The 24,416-nt window shown below is 42.6% G+C and overlaps 1 protein-coding gene and 1 pseudogene across 1 annotated transcript in view; one reads left to right on the top strand and one right to left on the bottom strand.

Moving 5' to 3' along the window:
* The window catches only part of LOC126336721 (Ig-like and fibronectin type-III domain-containing protein 1), a 2,308,230-nt gene that overhangs the window by 1,747,217 nt on the left and 536,597 nt on the right, over positions 1 to 24,416 (bottom strand). The gene's annotated exons all lie outside the window — the stretch shown is intronic.
* Positions 3,487 to 3,604, top strand: LOC126337135 (5S ribosomal RNA; annotated as a pseudogene).

Below are 24,416 nucleotides of genomic sequence, written 5' to 3'. Positions count from 1 at the left end.
CATTAAAACAAATGAGTTTTTCGTTGCGACTGGATCTTCTCATGAAATGTCAATACCAGTTTTCTCCTCCGATTGCGAAAACATTCTGTTGGCACGGAACTACATAGGGAGAAATGATAATCACGATAACATAAGATAAATCAGGGCTCGCACAGAAAAACTTAAGTGCTCGTTTTTCCCGCGTACCGTTCGAGAGTGGAACGGTAGAGAAACAGCTTGAAGGTGGTTCATTGAACCCTCTGCCATGCACTTTATTGTGAATAGCAGAGTAATCACGTAAGTGTAGATGTAGACTTGTGCAGCAACCACAGAAGATCTTTAGAACAGAAAAAACATTTTTTATGCACAGGGTTATTTGGTATTCAAATGTAACGCGTTTCTTCTGTTCAAGGCATCATCAGGGAGTCTGGGGTGTAATTATAAATAACTATTAAAGGCAATCATAAATGAATAAATTAAAAATAACAAGAGGAAAACGTACGCCGGTTGGACTACGGAGAACAAGGGCACTTTTGTCATACAGACGGTGGTGAGGTGTATAAACACTGAACAATAACTGAGCTTACCGATAAAAACTTCTCGCTAATCGTGACCGAGGCAGCGAGCGTAATTGCGAGCCCTATAGAACTGGGAGGTAACAGTCAAATAGATAACGTCAATGCTTCATTACATCACGGATGAAACTCTTCCTAATAGTAACCGAGGCGCCAAACGTGGCTAAGCGTCCCAAAGAACAGGAAGGCAACAGCCAAATACCCACTGTCCATGCTTCATTACATCACCGATGAAGTTCTTCCTAATCGTAACCGACGCGTCATATGTGGATAAGAGTACTAAAGGACTGGGAGGTAACAGCAAAATAGCCGCTGTCTATACTCGTGACATCACCTAGAAGCAAAGGTAATGACGATAGGAAAAAGAAAGCTACTAAAGCATGCTAGGCAGGAAAACTTAACAGTGCAAAATACACCAATATAATGGCTAGGATAATACACCTTTGGCAAATGACTAATAAGAATAAAGAAACAGCTAAAAATTTTCAGTTAACATAAAGCGATTTCTTCACGCCTAAGTTATCATCGTTACGTTAGAGTTACGGTTTAGCGTTCCTTCCGGCTTCGTTGCTTCATATTTTTACTAAAAAAATTTAGCTGTTTCTTTCTTCTTATTACGTCCAGTAATTTTCCAAAGATGTATTAGCCTAGCCATTTAATATGGGTGAGTTTTTTCTGTCACTGAGTCTTTTTCTTACCGTCATTATCTTTTTTCAAGTTGCTTGTAGGTGATGTAATGTAGCATTGACAGTGGATATCTGGCTGTCGCCTCCCAGTTCTATAGGAGTCTTAATTACGTTCGACACCTCGATTACGATTAGCAAGAATTTTTTATCGGTAAGCTCAGTTATCGTCCAATATTTTATGAGTTGAAATTTATAGCCCTCACCACTCACTGAAACATAACTGATTTCCCAATTATCCGTAGTCCAATGGGTGTGTGTCTTCCTCTTGATATTTTTAATTTATTCATTTACTATTTCCTTCAATAGTAGTTTTAACACCAGTTTGTTGTTTCCACAGATTGTCGGATGCTGCCTAGAACAGGTGAAACGCGCCACACTTGCAGATAAAATTAACCTACCTTGTGTAACCAAGACTGTTTTTCCGGTTCTAACTTAGATTCTTCTTTTTGTCCTCAAAAGTAACTTACGGTCTGTATCTACAGTGAAAATGAGTATCGCCTGATGGTACTACGTAACATATTGTCGTGTCGCCGGCCAGTCTTTTAGCAGAAGTAATAAGAAGCAGAGAGAAACCCTGTGTTAGGTACTGCATTAACAGCCGCAGCCGGCCGCTGTGGCAGAGCGGTACTAGGTGCTTCAATCCGGAACCGCGCTGCTGCTACGGTCGCAGGTTAGAAACCTACCTCGGGCATGGATGTGTGTGATGTCCTTAGGTTGGTTAGGTTTAAGTAGTTCAAAGTCTAGGGGACTGATGACCTCAGATGTTAAGTCCCATTGTGCTCAGAGCCACTTGAACCATTTTTAACCGCCGCAGGCTAGCAATGGCAATGCTGCGGCGAGTGAATCAGATTAAGATAGACATAAGGGGTTTGCGAGTCGAGGCCAGCCATGCTCAATGAAAAACTCCGCCACTTAGCGGTAATGACCGTAGTGGGAGAATCGATATGATTTTAACATTAAAAAAGAATACAGTTCTGTTTGGTACAATTGTACCAAAAAGTTATTTGCTACCATTTGTGGCCGAGCGGTTCTAGGCGCTACAGTCTCGAGCCGCGCGACCGCTACAGTCGCAGGTTCGAATCCTGCCTCGGGCTTGGATGTGTGTGATGTCCTTAGGTTAGTTAGGTTTAAGCAGTTCTAATTTATAGGGGACTGATGACCATAGCAGTTAAGTCCCATAGTGCTCAGAGCCATTTGAACACTTTTTTTTTTGCTACCATTTCGCTGTATAATTGTTATGTTTGATAAAATAAGAATAGCTTTTTTCCTGCAACTGACACTTTACATACAGTGTACCGCTTGAGTGAAATAGAGCATTTTGTCGCTCTACCTTCTTAGCCATTAAAATCTTTCTGTTGTTGCAGGATAATCTTTTAATGTGTGTTGCCACTAGGTGCCAGGTTTAGTGAAATTAACGCGCCTCAGAGCGATATGATGTGTCTGAATTTTGAGGCAGAAACATTCTCGTTGCCGGGGTGCAGCAGGACCAGCCATGCCAGCCAGCGAGACGACAGCGCCTCAGCAGCAGCAGCCGTGGGTTCGAGATCGGCCTGTTCCTGTCCTCACTAGTGGAGTCCTAGAAGGACGAGGACACCTAAAATGAAGGAGGAACACCTTCGTATAGTTAACGACGGCGCGTCAGCTCAAGATAATTATCTGCAACAAGTAATGTTGACCACATGACTGAGCTTGGCGCAGCCGGGCCTTGTACAAAGCGTGCAGGCACCATCAGCAGCTGATTTTCCTGTACGGGTACACTTCTGTTAATTGTTCGTTCAATCTCGTTACAACAACGTTAGTGCAGATATGCCACCAACGGGTGAAAGCAGGTCATTAATGTATCTAAAAGTTGTAAAAACTGAGCTATAACGTGGAAATAAAGAGTCTCTGGACCCTTGACCATATATTTTCCTGTTTTACGTGTAAGAAATGTTTCCTGAAGGTTTGGCCATGTCCTTTTGTTACACCCAGTGGGCCATAAAAGGGGCAATAATAATATACGGTGGTCGGTAAACCTGATTCTTACCACCTTCCCACCGAATACGTCCAGTTCTGTTTGAAATGCTACCAGCATAAAGCAAAAGAGCCGCAGACTGAGGTCAGTTTCATCGCTTACCCGGTTAGTGCCATTAGTACTAGTAGTTTAACCTGTGTGTTTGTTGACTTTTTGCATGTGCCGCACTATGGTTCGTGATCGGCGTATCCAACCTTCCAGAAGGTTTATATCTCCCAGCACAGAGGTATTTGCCAACGGCCTTACCGCAGTGGTAACACCGGTTCCCGTCAGATTACCGAAGTTAAGCGCTGTCGGGCTGGGCTTGCACTTGGATGGGTGACCATCTGGTCTGCGGAGCGCTGTTGGCAATCGGGGGGCACTCAGCCCTTGTGAGGCAAACTGAGGAGCTACTTGATTGAGAAGTAGCGGCTCCGATCACGAAAATTGACAACGGCCGTGAGAGCGGTGTGCTGAACACATGCCCCTCCATACCCGCATCCAGTGATGCCCCTGGGCTGAGAGGATGACACGGCGGCCGGTTGGTACCGTTGGGCCTTCCAAGGCCTGTTCAGACGGAGTTTAGTTTTTAGTTTTAGCATGGCGGTATTTTGTTGCATCTGAGCCTTGAATCCGCTTGTCCTGTGAACGTCATCTACACATCTAATGGGGATTATTTACTGTAACAGAAGAAATGTCTTCCTACCTACAACGAAGTTATTCGCTTCAAAAAAAGATGTTCAACTGTGTGCGAAATCTTATGGGGCTTAACTGCTAAGGTCATCAGTCGCTAAGCTTACATACTATTTAACTTAAATTATCCTAAGGACGAACACATACACTCATGCCCGATGGAGGACTCGAACCACCGCCGGGACCAGCTGCACAGTCCATGACTGCAGCGCCTTTGACCGCTCGGCTAATCCCGCGTGTCTCTTCACTTCAAATGTTCCAGAGACAAGCTGGTTACGCTTTGCTTCGGCATGATAATGGTCTACTGATCGAAATCTGTAGCACGAAGCAAAAACATAAAAAATAAACGGCTGAAGTTTCATAGCTTCGAAGACGTCACTCGGCGGCATGTCCGTAATTTACCTGAACATGTTATACACCAATAGAAACTCAAGGTGCACATTTTGTGACATTTTTTCATTTCCTTTCCACAAGTGAATGATTATTCTATAAATGCAAAAGCGACTCTTGCATGTGCCATCGATTTCACCAGCTGAGACTTGGAAAAAATTCTTCTGTAACTGATCGTTCAACGATTAACTGAGTGTAGCGATTTTGAAAGAATAACATGAGTCGAATCACAAAGAAAATCTTTTCTGGTACCATCAGCACCAATGGCTCTGACACTAATTACTATTTCGACCACTTGTATTCTTAATTCTCATTACTGTTTTTCTAGACAAAGAATCTAATTGAATTTCTAAAGGCTTAAAACTACAAGCCGGTCGTCTTTATACTTGTACAATGGTTACACGATATGCATTTGCTAGAAACTATGTTACATATCAATTTCTAATGTTGCGTAAAAACGAGTACTTTTAAACGTATTTTCATTTTCGGAACACAAAATTTTATAGGAATGTTCTGTCAGATCAACAGTATCATTTCCGGCTAGAAATACTTATAAAGGACTCGAAACGACAAGCAGTCGGGATGGCTGAGTATTAAGTTGTTTCTATGCATACCTTTTTGACGTATTATGACAGCAGACAATATGTCCCTTTTGTTCGCTGTATAAGCAAGAGTTAGATTTGTAAACATTATACGACTAAGAGGCACGTGATTTTATCGGTAATGTAATCTCGGCGTGACAACGGATTTTTCATTTCCGGCTGAAATACAGAGTGCTCTTCAGAAGCATTCATGACGCCACCAATCTGCAGCTTATTTCGATCACGCGATGTTTTAAATCGGAGCCGATACGCAGGTATGTATACTTAAATGTGCGTTCATCGTTGTCTCGGATAACCAGTTTTGAAGTGAGCAGAGTTGTCAATATTTTAAGAGAAACGTTTTAGTGTTGCGAACAGTTACACTGTCTGCTCGACGCGTCATGGCTCTCTCTGTACCATAGCAAGTGAATGTGAAATCACTTATTTAGTGACTCCGTAGAATCTGTTTCACCCTTCTCGAGTACTGATGGGAGACCTGTACTTCAAACGACTCACGTTTCAACCTAGAGGATACAAGTGTACTACTGGAGGGTGGTTTCTGTGTTCCTTGTACTGAGTGGTAATGGCAGGACAACGGAGATTAAAATTGGAAGCTTCCTTGTCTCGGATTCTACCACAATTGTCTTTTCCACATTATTCCAAGTGTCTCGAAAACATTAAATAATTTTCATTTAATGTTATAACGAAACATTCACTATTTGACAAACCTCGAATTCCAACAACGACTTTTTTTTTAAAGAAACCATTGTGGTTTAAAATCACTAATTGTCTCAGGCGGAGCATTAACGTTTCTGGAAACTGCAACTGCGACAACGATATTTGTCTCTGAAATATATCTGTTGGTATACAAACATTATAGAATGTGAATCACACATGCACGTACTCCAGTTTATAGCTCTCTCTAATACCTGAGCGTGGCATAATACTGCACTTTCGATCACAAATAGCTCTGGGAGGCCTCTACATTCTTAATCATTTACTTATACATCTCCGATTTTAGGTTTACATTGCCATTATATCTCAGTATGGAAGTTTATATAATTATTGGGGTTTTACGCTGAGACTGCAAAACTTCATACGAGAATGAAGTGAAAGAAAATCGCTAGATGATATATTTTCGCTGACGTTGGGATGACAGCTCATCTCGTGCAGAGATATTTACCGGTGAACTTCCGGTACAAAGCCTCTATCTGGTGCCTAATGGGAATATGCACTTTATGTCAATGAGAACTCTCAGTATTTCGTGGACTACGTCGAGATAAAATACATTATGTCACTTATCATTCTGTTCAGTGTATCATATCGCTGATATTTCGAAAGATATAATTTCAGCAACTTGTTCAAATTGTCTGTCAGCGCCTTCACGAGTGGTTCAGTAACGAGGAAGTAAAATAGTTTTGCGGCTCTTCAACGCTAAAATCAAGTTCGGTCGTAAGGCACAGAACATTCTTATTTCAAAAGTTAGATTTACATAATCAATTTTTCGGTTCAAATTCTGGCCACATGCGCCAGTAAAATTTTATAATGGAGCAAATGAAATTTGAAGCTGACCTCAATCTACGTCACTGCAGTAATAACAGCCACCGCGTTTAAATAATATTCACGTGTATGAAATGGGATCTATTGATTTTTATAAATCCCTTTTCTGAACAAGGAATTTTCTTCCCGTTATCACCCAGTCCCAAGTATTGGCACTTGTTTATCATCTTCTGTGCTTTGAAAACAGCAGTTGATAGTTTCGACTATAGTGTGAATAAACAAATTAATAATTACATTACTTATAATGCATACATCGTTACGTTGTCATCTACAGAGTACCGGTATTGAAAAATTCTATCATCGTAACGTTGTCATCTGCAGTAGTACTGAAAAATTCTATTTTGTCGAAAACTGACTTTCTTAGCCCTTAGCTATGTACAAAATACAGGTTGATTCTTCTAGAGAAGAAAACAGCAACAAGCCACATTTTATAATGTCAGTTCAAAAAAAATCTGTATCATTAAAACCATAGCCTCAGATAATGGATACAGCCCCTCATGATAGGCAAACTATCACAAAATATCCATAAACCATCAGACAACAAACTTGTACACCAGACGACCATGCAGTTAGCACAAGATACAACAGCAAACAGCAAGAAATATGTTGCATTACCTTTCTTAGGGAGCATATCCTACAAAATAAGCAATCTATTTAAAAACAGAAACATTAAGATAAGCTCCCACACAAAAAATAAACTTCAAGAGACACCAAATCACAACCTAAAATATAATAACACCCCATACAAGAAACCAGGCATGCACAAACTCAGCTGCCAAACTTGCACCTCTTCCTACATACGATAAAGTGGGAGAAGCTTTGAGACTCCGTTCAGAGAGTATATAGATGCCATACGTTTGAACAACATACCAAAATCTGTATTTTTCATACATACGAATATTAAGAATCATAAAATAAAGAACACTGAAGACCACATCCAGCTGTTGTATCATGCTGAGAAACGTAGCTTCATGAATTTGCTTGAAGAGATTGAAATATATGTACATAAAATCAAGTTACCTGAAAATATCCTCAATGAACAGAGCGAGTTAGCATACGCACCTCTTCTTCAAAGTTTCATTCACCTGCTTTCCAGTTAAACTACACACTACTCCATTTAACAGTATCAACATACAGACACCACCCAACATGAAATAATGCGTAAAATATAACAGCTTTCAAAATCATACATCAACGTCAACTAGTTATATAAAAATAATTTTTAAACGCAATGTCCACTAGAAACGTAGGCTTCCGCGTCCATTGTCACATTCAGTAAACATTTTCTGGGTTAGTGAGCGGATTGTAAATATATATAAAACTATTGACGTTTCAGTCTCTGTTGCAAGCAACGTTCTTCAGGGTGTTTGTAGACAAAAACACCATGAAGAAGGTCACTTGCAACAGGAACCGAAGCATCGGTAGTTTTATGTATATTGACAAGAAAAATTTTATTGAATGTAATGTCCACTGTTGTAAAATTTATTTATGTGCATTTATCCATCATTTACTTTGTTTGCAATGTGTACCATAATATTTACGTAATATCACAGCAGTAACACTTTGTACCTAACTAACTGATTTATTCGTTTCTCCTAATTTTAATCATTTCTTTTTTAATATAAATATTAAGTGATGGAACGCTAGTAGTTTGTAAATTTCGACTGGAACACTTATGTATACATCGAAATATATCTGACAGTGAAAGTCTTTGGCACTGTCATGGTTGTAATATCGACGTCTTTCCATACATATTTCATTGTGGCGAAACTTCTTCAAATGGTTGAAATATATATATAGAATGTGCTTCGTATCGTATTTGGTGCTGCATAAACACAAGGAGTCAGCACTGGGAATAATGGTGCGAAGTTTGCAACGTAAGTAACCAAAACACCTTCACTTTAATAATTTGTTAACATCGTTTAAAATCTTTATGAGACACAATTAAAGCTATTTTTGTTGTAGGGCACCACTACCCCAACGAAATTTCATCATACGGGGTAGTAAAAAATGTAAGCTAATATAAAATGTGTCTGAACGTGAACAAGCCGTGTGACGTTCAACCTGTTGGTTCGAAACCGGTAACAGTGTTAATTAAATAAAGAAATAACGTCATAAAAGGGGGCTGGCTGCTGTTTACTTCTCCATAATAGTCTACCAGTGTACTGCAAATTGCTAAAATGCTGTGTTGCATGTTTGGATATAGAGACACCCCCAGAGCATGCCACTTTGTTCCCACAAGCCGGTTGGGCTAAAAATAAATAAATGAATAAATGTATTTTGCATCACAGATTTATAAAAGCTAAATTTATTTCCAAACAAGAATGCTAAAAATGTAACGGCCACGTTGAAATGGCAGATGCATCAAGATACACGGTTTCAAGAAGTAGCTTCAAGTGATAAAGTTAGGAATATACTTCAATTCACTATGTGTTACTCCCACACTCATAGCGAAGACAGGAGAAGTGTAATCAGAGAGAGGTACAACCAGTGATTGTTCCCCGAAAATGACACTGATCAGTCGTACAACGGGTTTAATAACCTCTTATATGCACTTAATGGCGTTCTTGCAGGTTGTATAACTGGAGTAGGGGATTAACCATAGAGCACGTTTTCTTGGATACAGAGGTCCTTAAGTGGACGCTGTTCGCCAGTACCTTTATCACTAAACGGTTAAAAGAAAAACAAAACACTTTTCTTCTTCCGTTTCTTAAATTTAAAATTCAAAATATCTACGGCTTCTAGCCCACTTAAAATTTGACCAACGTAACTTTTTTTAATAAGTTATCAGGCCTCTGCCCTCAAATATTTAATTTAGCAATAAGAAAACTTTGACAGGCCTTGCCATTTCAGAAGTCACAAACTTAATCTAACACCTTATCATTTTTTAAAAATAACAGAATTACACAGGGCACCTACTCGAGTCAGTAAAACACAGACAACAGGCTTCTGCCCGCATGAACAATTAACACCAACGCAAGTACAGCCCTGCGCAGTCAGTCACTTAATATTTTGGAAGCAGCAAACGAAATTTAAGTTACAAGGCATTAAGAAACGTTTAATGCTACCGGCCCTTAAATCAGTGACATTTAGTCTTACAGCGTGTTTGAAAGGGACTTAACAACTTCAAAAATTCAGATAAATTTATTGACAAAAGATACAGAGCTGTATTTAGTGTTATTTTGTAGGAAAACACTTAAGTTTATTTACCTTAAAGTAAAGATATATGTGGCTTCCGTTAGTTATCATCAAAAGTCAATTTCTTCCCATGCTCGCTCTAGCAAGGCAGGTGTAACTTGCTCAGTGGCGGTGCAAATTCTTACTCTAAGTTCAGTTATAGGATCCGGCACGGGAGGTAAAAACACGATATCCTTGATGAATCCCCATAAAAAAAACGAATGGTGTCAGATCTGCTGAACGTGGCGGCCATGCAAATGGCGCCTCACGGCCAATCCATTGACCTGGAAAGCGGGCACTGAGAAAATACCGGACATCAGCCAGGTAGTGGGGTGGTGCACCACCTCGCATGAAGTAAGAATTTCGTTCTTGGTCATGCTCCGATGATGAGGTATAAAATTCTTGTAAAATGCGCAGATACAATATCCCGTTGATGGTTCTCTCACGGAAAGAAAGGAGCCGTACATTGTGTTCTTGCTCAATGCACTAAAAGCATTCAGTTTAGGGCAATCCTGAACATGTTGCAATGTTTTATGTGGATTTTCACTGCCCCAGATCCTACAAGTGTCTGTGTTAACCTTGCCACTCAAGGGAAAAGTCGACTCGTCAGAACAGATGATTTTTGTCCAAGAAATATTCATCTTCGTGTAATCGATTTAACATAGCTGCACAGAAGTTCTTGCGAGCAATTTTATCACTGTCTTTTATTGCTTGTACGATCGTCAATGTGTACGGTTTTAAATGCAAACGGTTCCTCAACAGACGCCAAACAATCGTATGTGCGATCTGTCGTTCGCGAGATTCACGCTGGGTTCTAGTGGCTAGCGTTGCTGCCTCTGGATCACAGGGTTCCGGGTTCGATTCCCAGCCGGTTTGGGGATTTTCTCTGTGCGAGGACTGGGCGCTTGTGTTGTCCTTATCATTTCACCATCATCATCATCATTATTCGTGACAGTGGCTAGAATGGAATGTGTAAAAATTGGGCTGTGTAAAAATTGGGGTGCGTAAAAATTTGGACTTTGTATGGGTGCTGATGACTTTGCAGTTGAGCGCCTCTCAAACGAAACACCATCATCATCACACCGGGTCGATTTCGTAGGGATGTTGACAAAACGTGGTCTCACTCGCTCAACGACGACTACCTGATGATTTTCCATGTCTTACCGAGCACCCTGTTTCTACAAAATGTGTATGCCGTACATAAACTGTAGGCCTACTAGGAGAATCTTACTTGGTACGGAAATTACGCTGAACTGTTGTCGCCAACTTCGATTCTTCAAACAAAACACACAGCTAGCAGGCTTGGTCCAGTAAAGGCAGCCATTTTTAAAGCAACTGCCACTAGCGCTCGTTACGGTGCGATCCGGCATAGTAAACTACGCTAGACAGAACTTGCTGCATTTCCCTACAAATTGACACTACAATCTCCTGTACACACTATGAATTAATTTATATGAATATTCAAAGTTGTAAAGTCTTTTTTGAAACATCCTGTTCAGCGATCAAGAAGTTTCAAAATTTTAGCGGGCACCTGCCAAAAATGTTACGTATCTAATGGGTTACCATCCACAGAGGCAGTTAACACAAACAGGGGCTATAGCTCTCACATGGTTTAAGGTATTGAGATACTAAATTTCTTTATCCAGAATATAGCAGTAGGCGGAGATATTGTATACAGAGTTCGATTGTGAAAGCCAACGGACAAAACGAATTGTAGCCGTCCATTAAGTACTTCAAGGTAAAAACTTTTATAAAATGACTATAGCCAGAATAGCTTAAGAAAATCACATGTAATTAAACAGAACTTAAGAAAAATCACAGCATCAATAAAAAAATTGTTTTAAATTACCATACATTGGCTCTCAGAAAACCAAACTGAGTGTGCAAGACACATTTCTTTGTTTCGGCGCTGGCTCCATCATACGGGGTTAGTGGTTAGTGCCGATATTTTTATTTTTGGTTGCCGTTGGACCCCCTTCCCCCCCCCCCCCCCCCCCCGACAGTGCTTCCTTCTAATAATACTAGAAAACACAGTAGTGAAAGGGTGTCTAAAATAGAGGAGCAGAATTAGTTAACACGTCATGGCAGGCCCATCCGCCGTAAATAATCTCTGCATCTCTGAATTGAACTAATGGTGTTGCTTTTAGCACCTTAGCATCCGGTTACAATTGGAACTCAGTTTGTAGACCAATATTAAGCAGAGTACGAGTGAGGCCAAAACTTCTAACAAACTTTATTCTACGCACTTGAATTCAGATCCTTAGCACACAAATCGCATCTTCCTGACACGGTAGAACACAATTCGTAGCTTAACCAGAACATCCCTGCTAGGCGGAGCGCAGATGCTAATTGTTTATTCCAGTACAGTCAGACAAAGTCAGAGAACGGTGTCGGTACTAAAATGGCACGAACACAGCGTGCCACAAGTAGTGAAGCAAACCAATGCCCGCCTGTATCACTCTACTGTTGCCCAGTATACACAACAGTCAGCCGTCGTTCCGTCACTGCCCAGTCCAGCCATACCGGAAAACGGCCATTCACTCAGCGCCACACGGCCACCTCTCGGATCTCACGCTAACCGTACACAAACCAGAAATCGTCGTCGTCCTTGCTGTGCGATGCTAATCACAATCAGTATCTCAGCACGAGACTGCCATCGCAGAGAAAAAATGTACGCACGTATCAACAGATATGGTTGATTTTGCCACCGGTAAGATAATCAGTGAAATGAAGATTTAAATGACGGTTTGTTGGTAATGAATGAAGAATATACGCAGAATAAAATGAAACTTTTCCTTAAAGTATGAAATTATGGAAGTATGGTTCTGTTTTGAGCAAATACAAATTCTTCTTCGTTAACATGTTTTGGTGAAGTTTCACAGTCGTCAGTGGGTTAATTTACTTTCTGTCGAGTAGCACGTAAAAGTTCACATGAAAATATATGCAGTATTGAACTATGGCATTGACATTCATGACATTGTTACGAAAACACACTCTTTAGTATTCAATATTGATGTTTGTGTACCTGTCTGTTATTTTCAGTACAGTTCTTTGCATTACAGCTGATAATTTGCTTCCATTTTTCATCTACAGTTAATCAGCACACCACGATATCACAGTACATATGTTTACCGAAATTTTAGGCCAAAATGGAACTATAGATTTTTCAATCTGCATTTTACTAGTAAAGATTATACTGGATGGTTAAAATTAACGTGCAGCTCCTCACTTAGGTCGAGTGTGGGCTGTAATTAAACGTAAGGCAGTGAAACTTGGTAGCTATGCTAACGCGTTAATGGGGAACTGATTTACGCAGAAAAAAAATGGTTCCAATCTTGGCCATCAGGTGCAAGTCTGGCACTGTACAGCATCTCGTCGACGTCTCCGATGCTCGTATTGAACAAACTGTGCAAGTGCAGTTAATAATAAAACCAACATTCTTTCTCACTTACTTGACCTTGACCACATCCGGTCCCTAATACATTACAAATAGAAACATTTATTGCATCCGCATCGCTAGATTTGCACCCGATGACGAAAACTGGAACTTCTTTTCCCTAGCGTAATTCTGTTCCCCATTTACACTGTAGAACTTGTATCCATTTCGCAATCATTCGATAATTACAGTACAAACTGAGCCTCTGAGAGTAGCTGTGCTTCAATTACAACACCCCGTAGTACTGCTATTATTTTATATTCTGCTGTCAACACTGGTTTGTTGTTTATGTGTGTACTGAACCGAGGTCCTAGAAACGACGGAGAGACTTCGTCCCACAGTAGTCCTCAGTGGTTCACAACACAACAACAGACCACATCAGTCCACCCACCCCACCGCCGCCCTACACCGAATCCAGGGTCACTACGCAGTTCGGCCCCAACCAGTGAACACCCCACCCAGCAGCCCTGGGAACGTCTCATACCAGACGAGTATAGTTCCATATGTTTGCGTGGTAGAGTTACTATGGTGTACGCATATGTGGAGACAGTGTTTGCACAGCAATCGCTGATGTTGTGTAACTGAGGCGGAATAAGGACAACCAGCTCGCGTTCGCCGAGGCAGTGGGGATACCGCCTTAAAAACCATCCACAGACTGGCCGGCACACCAGACGTCGACAACAACCCGCCAGGCCGATTCGTGCAGGTGACCGGCGCGCCTTCCCGCTCGGGACGCAGCGAGTTACATCTAACGGCTAGCTGGACAGGCTAAGTTAATGTATTACCTACTGAAAAATGTTTTGGGCGATTGTTATTTGTCTTACCTCTATAAGCTGGTCCACGTGTGTGTGGTGGGGAAGGGGGGGAAAGGGAGCAGTAAGGGATATGTGTGCAATTTGTTTGTGCTTACTTTTTATCGCTTCCACGTTTTCATCTGTCTATGTAAAACCGTACTTTTTAACGAGGACTGTGGCAGTGTTTAGTAGGCCTTCACGTCTGAAGCCATCTTGTTGTATTTGCTCTGGGTGGGAATTTCGGAAGTTCACCGAAAAATTCTTCAGAGAATGTGAATACACTGTAAATATGTAAAATTCCTCCAGCGTGTCGGCCACTGTTGGAAATCGCCTTCCTCAGAGAGTTGAGCTCCCTCAAAACCGTAAGGAACGCGATTTGCAACAGTAGCCGAAGTGCATTGTCATGGTGTTGAGTTCACTCAACACCACGAAGAAGGCAGTTCGCAACAGTTGCGGAAGAGATGGAGAATTTTGCAAGTCAGATCCATATTTCCATAATCTTATAACGGAAAACAAACACAAATGAAAACGGTTTAAGCGCAATACGAATCATATTTCCATAATTTTATAGTCAAAAACAAACACAAAAGAAAACGGTTCAAGCACAATACGAATATGTTCCATCAAGGATAGTTGTAGTGTGAGCGATCAGTAAAGTATCAAGATTTTAAGACGACGAATGAGGCCACTACTGAGAATGAAATATGTGTCTCTGTCAGAATAATCTCCTCGACGGCTGAAACTTATTTAACTCCGGCAGCGTCTCCCTGCCCCACACCACCTAGCGCGGTCTTCCCGTCTGCAGCGGACACCCCATTAAGCCGGCAGAGACATCGCCAGAACAAACAAGTCGCAATTAATATCGCAGATTGCTGATATAGGCCGAGAGCAGCGAAAATTTGAAGTTGGCCCGCCTCTCTCGCGACGTGCAGATCTCTTTCCACCACTCGGCTCTGCCTGCCACAAACTCACACACATGCACGCGCACCCACACGCTACCCACCCACCCACACACACAGACACACACCCACACACACGCGCGATCCGGTGGCTGCGAGGCACACAGGCAGCGGGCACAATGCCGCGACAGGCAAACACAATTAAACACTGTGTGCGCTTTTAATTAAAGCCGAGCGGCGACAGTATCAGTTCAGCTCAGCGGGGCGGTGCGGTGCAGCGTCAGCGTTGAATGTCGCCGAGACGGCAGCAGCGGCGCTTTCGTGTTTCTGTTGGTGACGTCGCGGAAAGAGCGCACGGCCGCGGCTCTGCAGGAGGGGTGGTGTGGGGGAGTGAAGTGACGTAGCGGCGACGACCCCGGCCGGCGGAGCGCGAGCTGACTAAGCGCCGGAGAGAGACCCCCGGACCAGGTTACGGGGCCGTCAGCTGCATGTGACGCCATGCGCCGCACAGTGATCTCGTAATGACGTTAGCGGAAGGCGTCGAGTTCGGTGGAGCGTCGTCCCTCCGCGCTCTCCAGCTGCGGTACGGACAAGTTTCCCGTTTAAAAGCTTCTTCTAACGGTAATTCTATTAGTGATTTCTCTTTACTCGCCCGCGCGCTGTAGAACGCCACCGTGTTCCTTCTATTCCCGGCTACACTTCCGCTCTCTGCTACTGTTCCTTCTGGCTGCTGACTCACACACTGTCAGTCTGCACTCATTCTCCGATACTTTGTAATACGAAGTATGCAGCTACTGAACACTTCAAGCTGCTTGTATCATTTTTACACACCCTCACTTCATTATTTCCACAAAACTTCATCTGACTCATTTCTGATACGGTCCAATCTTCGAAAGAACATTTTACTCAAGCCGTAACATCATAGCACTTGCATTTTAATGCTAGCCCCTCGTGGTACATCCAGTTGTTCACTTAGTCTGAAAACAGTATAAGACAATGAGGAAACGTAGCAAAATCACGTTTCTTCGTAGAATTATGAGAATGTCTTCACCACTACTAGCACTAGAAACAGAGTGATCTTTTTATTAGCTTTTTTTTTTTTTTTTAAAAAAAAAAGCTTGTTTAATTAAGTGAGCAATGCGGAGCAAGAGAGGCTTAGTGATTGATTGTTTTGAAAATAATAGATTGTCCAGCATAATCACAATAATTTCAAACGGAATAATTAACTGAGCTGGAGACACAGTGTGATTTATTAATCTCTGTATTCCTCTACAATTTTTGTCCGCTACCATTTCTAGTGCTGCGGAAGTTATTCCTTATTGTCACATGTAACATGTATCATGTTGTTGATTTTCCACATATTCCGATTCAGCGGAGAACGTCGTTAGTTTTCAGTATCCTGCTGTCATTCGACAGTTCAAACGCTTCGATTCACTAGTGTTCAGTTTTCTCACAGTACACTGCAGATGTACTGCCATACGCCCATTGTCCAAATGGCTCTGAGCACTATGGGACTTAACATCTATGGTCATCAGTCCCCTATAACTTAGAACTACTTAAACCTAACTAACCTAAGGACGTCACACAACACCCAGCCATCACGAGGCAGAAAAAATCCATGACCCCGCCGGGAATTGAACCCGGGAACCCGGGCGTGGGAAGCGAGAACGCTACCGCACGACCACGAGACGCGGGGCGTCCATTGCCAGTAGGCTGTTTATGTTTTTATATTGGTAACACGACGTAGCGCTCTGTATGAAAATCTGTAGCTGTGCTGTGTGCAGTCTGTGGCTGGTTAGCATTGTTGTAATTTCGCTATTGTAGTGTTGGGCAGTTGCATGTGAACAGCGTGTAGCGTTGCGCAGTTGGAGGTGAGCCGCCATCAGTGGTGGGTGTGGGGAGAGAGATGGCGGACTTTTGAGAGCGGAGGAACTGGACGTGTGTCCATCAGAGACAGTAAATTTATATATATATATTACTTTTGAACACTGTTAAGGTAAATACATTGTTTGTTCCAGAATGAGATTTTCACTGTGCAGCGGAATGTGCGCTGATATGAAACGTCCTGGCAGATTAAAACTGTGTGCCCGACCGAGACTCGAACTCGGGACCTTTGCCTTTCGCGGGCAAGTGCTCTACCAACTGAGCTACCGAAGCACGACTCACGCCCGGTACTCACAGCTTTACTTCTGCCAGTACCTCGTCTCCTACCTTCCAAACTTTACAAAAGCTCTCCTGTGAGACATGCAGAACTAGCACTCCTGAAAGAAAGGATATTGCGGAGACATGGCTTAGCCACAGCCTGGGGGATGTTTCCAGAATGAGATTTTCACTCTGCAGCGGAGTGTGCGCTAATATGAAACTTCCTGGCAGATTAAAACTGTGTGCCCGACTGAGACTCGAACTCGGGACCTTTGCCTTTCGCGGGCAAGTGCTCTACCAACTGAACTACCGAAGCACGACTCACGCCCAGTACTCACAGCTCTACTTCTGCCAGTACATCGTCTCCTACCTTCCAAACTTTACAGAAGCTCTCCTGCGAGACATGCAGAACTAGCACTCCTGAAAGAAAGGATATTGCGGAGACATGGCTTAGCCACAGCCTGGGGGATGTTTCCAGAATGAGATCTTAACTCTGCAGCGGAGTGTGCGCTGATATGAAACTTCCTGGCAGATTAAAACTGTGTGCCCGACCGAAACTCGAACTCGGGACCTTTGCCTTTCTCGGGCAAGTGTTCTACCAACTGAACTACCGAAGCACGACTCACGCCCAGTACTCACAGCTCTACTTCTGCCAGTACCTCGTTTGGAAGGTAGGAGACGAGGTACTGGCAGAAGTAAAGCTGTGAGTACTGGGCGTGAGTCGTGCTTCGGTAGCTCAGTTGGTAGAGCACTTGACGCGAGAGGCAAAGGTCCCGAGTTCGAGTTTCGGTCGGGCACACAGTTTTAATCTGCCAGGAAGTTTCATATCAGCGCACACTCCGCTGCAGAGTGAAGATCTCATTCTGGAAACATCCCCCAGGCTGTGGCTAAGCCATGTCTCCGCAATATCCTTTCTTTCAGGAGTGCTAGTTCTGCATGTCTCGCAGGAGAGCTTCTGTAAAGTTTGGAAGGTAGGAGACGAGGTACTGGCAGAAGTACAGCTGTGAGTACCGGGCGTGAGTCGTGCTTCGGTAGCTCAGTTGGTAGAGCACTTGCCCGCGAAAGGTAAAGGGCCCGACTTCGAGTCTCGGTGGGGCACACAGTTTTAATCTGCCAGGAAGTTTCACATTGTTTGTTCTTTATCAAATCTTTCATTTGCTAACTATTTGTAGGGATTTTTGAAAGTCAGATTATGTTGCGATAAAAAATATTGTGTGTCCGTTTAGTGTTGATCAGAATAAGTAAAGATAGAAATGTCAGTACGTTCAATTTTGCTTAGCTGTTTGAAAAGCAAATAATGTAAGAGGTTTATCACCACAGTAATTCATAAATTGTTCTAATTGGACGTTTCACCATGAACGGGTAACACTCCATTCTTCACCATTTAATTCCATTGATGAAATATATTAGTGTCACTGGAGATGGATTTCAGCCCCATAGCTATGATGTACCAATAAAGGTTCCTGCAGAATTACAATTCTGTAAAAATTAAATAAACTTCTCATTAATGGTGAAACTCATCTTCCAGCCAACCAGCTCCGCTTTAAATGCTTGTTGGCAACTACAATATGAGTGTAGTACCTAGTAATGAGCCTAATAAAACTTTTTCTTACGAACTCCTCTGGATATTATTAATTGCCAAAATTATGAAGCTATGTTCTTTGTCCACAGCCGCGATTTTTCCAGTTAATATTCATTGACTTTACCTACTGCCTGACCACGTGTTCCCTGCTACGTTTTGTATCCCTTAGTAACTACCTATGTGAATAAAAAAAGTATGAAAGCAATATCTCATGGAGTGAAAGATGATTCCTCAGGTAGCTATACCGATACACCATAGGATGAGAGAGTTCTGGCTACGAGGTTCAACCCCATTTTCAGCCTCGCTGAAATTAAACGTTCAAGAATGGAGTAACAACTGATAACAGGCTTATAGAAGACAATCAAAGCGGTCTGGTGATACAAAAGGATACTGAAAATTAAGTACACTAATAATATTTTTTAAAAATGAGGAGGTTGAAAGGTACCCCTGATTTTCATTTAAGAGCACATTTTACTTTATTTCCAGTTTTGCTATTTCACGTACATGAATTGAACGAAACAACGCAACAGTACGTCAAGTGTGAGGACCAGGCGGTAAGTTCCCATGCTGGAGAGCAAAGGCAGTTGGCCATTTGGCGCTTTCACAGATGAGGTGACGATGCAGCAAAGAGAAAGCTAGAATAAGTACATTTATTATGGAGTGAACCAAGTAACTGTTATTGATAAATATTTGCGAACAAAAGTGGCATTTTGCCACTTAGGCATTAAGAGGAGTCTATGGGTCATGAATACCATATTTCAGTAATTCCACAACGCCAGAAAACGTTGATATTAATAAATAAATGAATAACTTTGGCACAGTCGATGATGTACGATGTTGTATGAACCGTACCGATTGTACGCTCAAGTTACAGACTTTGCGACATAGTGAGCAGTCATTGATAGGATGCCTTCCAATCTAGTAGTGCGATAGGCCATGCTCTCGTACAGTTAATAGTTAGCCTGTAATCAGTGTGAACAGATTCATTTTATGGTGTTTCTTAAATCAATTCACCATAATGGCATCCTGTGTAAAAGTTTTTTGCACAAGAAAAACTTCTTCGTTCTTCGTTACGCAAGACATAGGCATTAGTATTGTGCTTTCACAGTCCAACGGCGCTGCTACTGCTCCACAAGGGGACATACAACTACGAAAACCATCTCCACAGGTAGGAAGAATTTCTATTCGGTGGTTCAAAATGGCTCTGAGCACTATGGGACTAAACTGCTGTGGTCATTAGTCCCCTAGAACTTAGAACTACTAAAAACTAACTAACCTAAGGACATCACACTCATCCATGCCCGAGGCAGGATTCGAACCTGCGACCGTAGCAGTCGCTCGGTTCCGGACTGCGCGCCTAGAACCGCGAGACCACCGCGGCCGGCTTTCTATTCGGTGGTTCACAAAGTCAATGCAACGACGGGATGGCTTAATTATCGCAAAACGCGGGTGGGAAAGCGTGGTCAGTTATAATGTACGCCTCTTATATCACCATCTACGGACTCACCGGCTAATCTGAGACATTTTTGAAGGATTAGTACGAGTGGGGGCTTCTTGCAAGGTTCCTCACAGAATCTGAATGTAGCCCAAACGCTAAATAATAGAAGGGACAGGATAATAAAACCTGTGTTAATGCATAAGGGAATAACCTCGAACGCACTAGAGGGCGCTCTGAAAGGCAAAATTGTAGAGGAACACAGATATCGTTAACTAGTTAACAAACGTTTGAGGACACTGAGTGTAAATGCTAAAATGAAGACTTTGGTGCAAGAGGGGAACGTGCAGCGGGTCGTATTAGATCAGAAACTGATGCAATAGTAGAAAAAGATACATGTCGCACCATTGCCCTCTGTGTAACGCAAAGCGACAGGCAGAGAGGCACTGAACATCGTACGCTCAACAGTACAACCAGTACTTCACCTTTGGCTGCTATAGACGCCATCTTATCCGTGAATTTCTTTCACCGATCGTTGTTCCGTGTGTAAGGTCTTCATTTTACAACATTGCTAGACGACCCTAAGCTGTATCAGCCTTTCCTTGAACCTACAGTAGAATAATCTGGAAATACACCGACTGACAAGAAAAATAGATGCACGCTACATGCGAGGAGGAAACGAAATGAAAAAAGCAAGAGTGATGTTATTTCTGTAATTACAAAATCGAGTCAGATGTATTAAGGACTTAGCGGTATCAGCCCACTTAGCAGTATTACGTTGCAATCTCTCTGACCTGGTTCCGTGTACTAATTCTGTTCGGAGAGGTGGCACAAAGCCATGGCATTCTCTCATGAGGCAAGTGGGTCTACAACTGTTGTAACTGTTCCCTGATATTGTGGATATTTGCGCTGGGACGGAGTTCAGAAGCCCGTCAGTCACACATATCGGCTATCGGGGACGGATCTGGGGATCTTGCAGGCCACAGGAGTAGTTCAGCATCATGCCAAGCGTGGACGAGCATCGTCCTGTTGAGAAATGGAACCACGGTACTGTCGAATAAGAAATAACACATGAGGACGCAGGATACCCGTGACTTTCTGTTGCTACATGAGAATTCTTTCAATCGCTACAGCCGTGACCTGTTGTCATGCCCGATGGCTTCCTACACCATTAAGTCAGAAGTGACATCGCTGTCCCTCTAGAACACGTTGCAAGAATGAAACCTCTCCCCAGTTCACCACCATACCCACCGAAGACAATCATCAGTGGTAGAGCACAACTGAAACTCATCACTGAACACAACGCAACGCCACTCGCAAGTAATCCATCCCTCCCGGTTATGACACCAAACGTAACCGTATATGTTGTTGCGTTAGTGGCACGTTACGTATAGGGCAGTTATTCTCTTGTCTGGCTACTGCTAGTAGAGATTAGACCAAGGTTGCAGGATGACCCAGAATGTTGCAGGGAGTCCATTACTTGCTCTCGTATGGCAGCTATATTTGAAAGTGTTGTAGTCGGCAATACTCCTTTGTCATGGTCACACGTGGTCTACGGTAAACTGACGATGGACATGCTTGCCCTCACGTTCCCTTGCAACCCTACATCGGAATGCTATGCAAATGGATGTTGTGCGATTTGGCCACCTAGCCAAAAGGAGACTCACAGTATGCCCCTATTCTTAGGTTGTGATAAATAGTACCTGACATTCCTGTGTCCTTCACAGTGATCACTCGGCATCTGAAGCTTTTCAGACCCCTTTTACGAGGGTCGTCCAATAAGTAATATCCCATATTTATTTTAAAAAGGCCATTAGTATACATAGACATATTTCCTTGTTGGTGCTTCACGTCTGATGTTTGTTCTGTGCACTAGTCAAGTTTCGAACCGTTCTGGCAGATGGCAGAGCCGTAGTACAGCGTCAAAATGGGGTCTACATACGACTCACGGTAGAAGCAGAGTGCTGTTCTTGAATTCTTGTCTGCAGAAAAGAAACCGTAATGAGCACCCATAAACTTTGGTGAGCAGTGTATGGCGATCCTGATAGGAGTATGGCGATGCAGATAGGAGTACAGGAAATGCAGAAACAGAGCTCGCTTGTGACGTCCTGTCATAACCACTGCTCCAGGCGTGCTGAATCGTGCGGATGCCATTATTTGGGCTGACAGGCGCAGCACAACTCGACAATTGGCTCTACAGTTGTCGATCAGCATTGGAAGTGCGTATACAATGATCGAGACTCTCGGATATTCGAAGAGGTGCTCACCATGGGTTCCACGAATTTCCACAGCGGACCACAAGATTCAAATGAAGGCCGTTTCATCTGAATTATTGCAGCGTTTTCAGACCGACGGAGAGGCCTTTCTCCCACGGATCGTTACGGGAGACGAAAGCTGCGTGCACTACTCTGCGCCAAAAACAAAAAGGCAGTCCATGGAGTGGTATGATCCTCACTCACCTCAAAAGAAGAAATTCAAGATGACCCCCTCTGCGGGAAAGTCATGGTGACAATCTTCTGAGATTGTGGTGGCGTCATTCTCGTGGATGTGATGCCAAGGCACTCAACCATCATTTCAGAGGCATGCTTGAAGACTCCGAATAAACTCAAGGACCGTTTCCGAGGTGTTCGATGGACAAGAATGCAACTGAAATCTTGCTCCAATAAGATAATGCATACCCACACACAAGTCTGAAAACCCGTTAATACACCGCCAAGTTGGGTTGGACATCATTGCCTCATCCACCCTACAGTCCATACATGGCACCCTCGGATGTCAATCTCTTTGGGCCTCTTAAAGATTTTCTACGGGCAACACACTTTGAAGATGACGAGAGTGTCCGTCTTGCAGTGAAAACGTGGCAACGCCTACAGGACAAGAACTTTTACCAGCAGGGAAGACACGCTCTTCTACAACGTTGGCGTTATGCCATAGCACGTGATGAAGCCTACGTAGAAAAATAGGACATGGACATGACATTCTGATGTATACTGTCACCAAATTCTGACTCTTAGCAATAAACATGTTATGACCAAAAAAATGTGGGGCATTATTGAAAACCCTGATTTATCGTACGATGCCTGGTGGTAACACTAAAAACGACGACCACTTTGATGACCGTTCTGCCTGTCACAGAGAACTGCAACTATAATCAGCTGCATACACGCTGATGGAATATACGTGTACGAAGCTGCATTGACATTCAAGCATTCTCTGATGACCGTTCTGCCTGTCACAGAGAACTGCAACTATAATCAGCTGCATACACTCTGATGGAATATACATGTACGAAGCTGTATTGGCATTCGAGCATGTCATATGGATATTTCACTATTTTTTGTCACACAGTGCGAGTTGTAAGTAAAATGACGGACAATAACTTATAAATTCATCGTCGAAAAACATTATTACAAGAAGGCCTAATTGGAGTTTCGTAAATTATTGATGTGTACCGCTTGAGACGTCACATATCCAATAACTATTCACCCTTCACAGATTAAATTTTTTTGTTGAAATCCAAGGAGAGGAGTCTTCAGAATGTACAGTACGCAACGTGAGTGTCAATGAAAACCGTTCACATGGAATATCGACCAAAGAACAAATTATATATTATAAAAGGAAAACACAACAATATAAGCCACTTAGATGCGAAACAAGTAGGAAGAGTAGGGAAGCCGAGGCGAAACAGCTTTAGAAAAATAGTGAAGAAATCGAAAAACAAATGATTGTCGGAAGGACTGATTCAGCGTATAGAAAAGTCAAAGGTACATTTAGCAAATTAAAAAAACATTGGTAGTATTAAGAGTGAAATGGGAAACCGTCTGTAAAACGCAGAGGAGAAAGCGGATAGGTAGAAAGAGTACACTGAAGGCCACTGCGAACGGGAAAACTTGTCTCGGTATGCAAGGAGAAATGGTAGACGAATGAGAATACAGGGTATCCATTATTAGAGTCAGAGTTTAACAAAGCTAAGGGAAGATTTGTGATCAAATAATGTTCAAGAGGTGGAGATCATTCATTTGGAATTTCTAAAATTATTATGAAGTTGGTGTGCAATCTATAAGACTGGAAACTATCCATGAAACTTCAGTAAAAATATCACCTACACAGTCCCAAAGAGAGCCAAGTCATTACATACAAATAAAAACTATTGTAAGTAGGCTGTTTAGGTTATTTTATTGGTAACGCCACCGCCACGTAGCGCTCTGTATGAAAATCACTGGCTGTGCCGTGTGCAGTCTGTGGCTGATTTGCATTGTTGTCTGCCATTGTAGTGTTGGGCAGCGCGTAGCGTTGCACAGTTGGAGGTGAGCCGCCAGCAGTGGTGGATGTGGGGAGAGAGATGGCGGAGTTTTGAAATTTGTAAGAATGGATGTCATGAACTGATATATATATATATTATGACTATTAAGGTAAATACATTTTTTGTTCTGTATTAAAATCTTTCATTTGCTAACTATCCCTATCAGTAGTTAGTGCCTTCCGTAGTTTGAA

The sequence above is a fragment of the Schistocerca gregaria genome, chromosome 2, assembly GCF_023897955.1.
Source record: "Schistocerca gregaria isolate iqSchGreg1 chromosome 2, iqSchGreg1.2, whole genome shotgun sequence".
Lineage (NCBI taxonomy): Eukaryota > Metazoa > Arthropoda > Insecta > Orthoptera > Acrididae > Schistocerca > Schistocerca gregaria.
The sequence above is the reverse complement of the archived record's forward strand: the minus strand, read 5'-3'. Positions and strand labels throughout refer to the sequence as shown.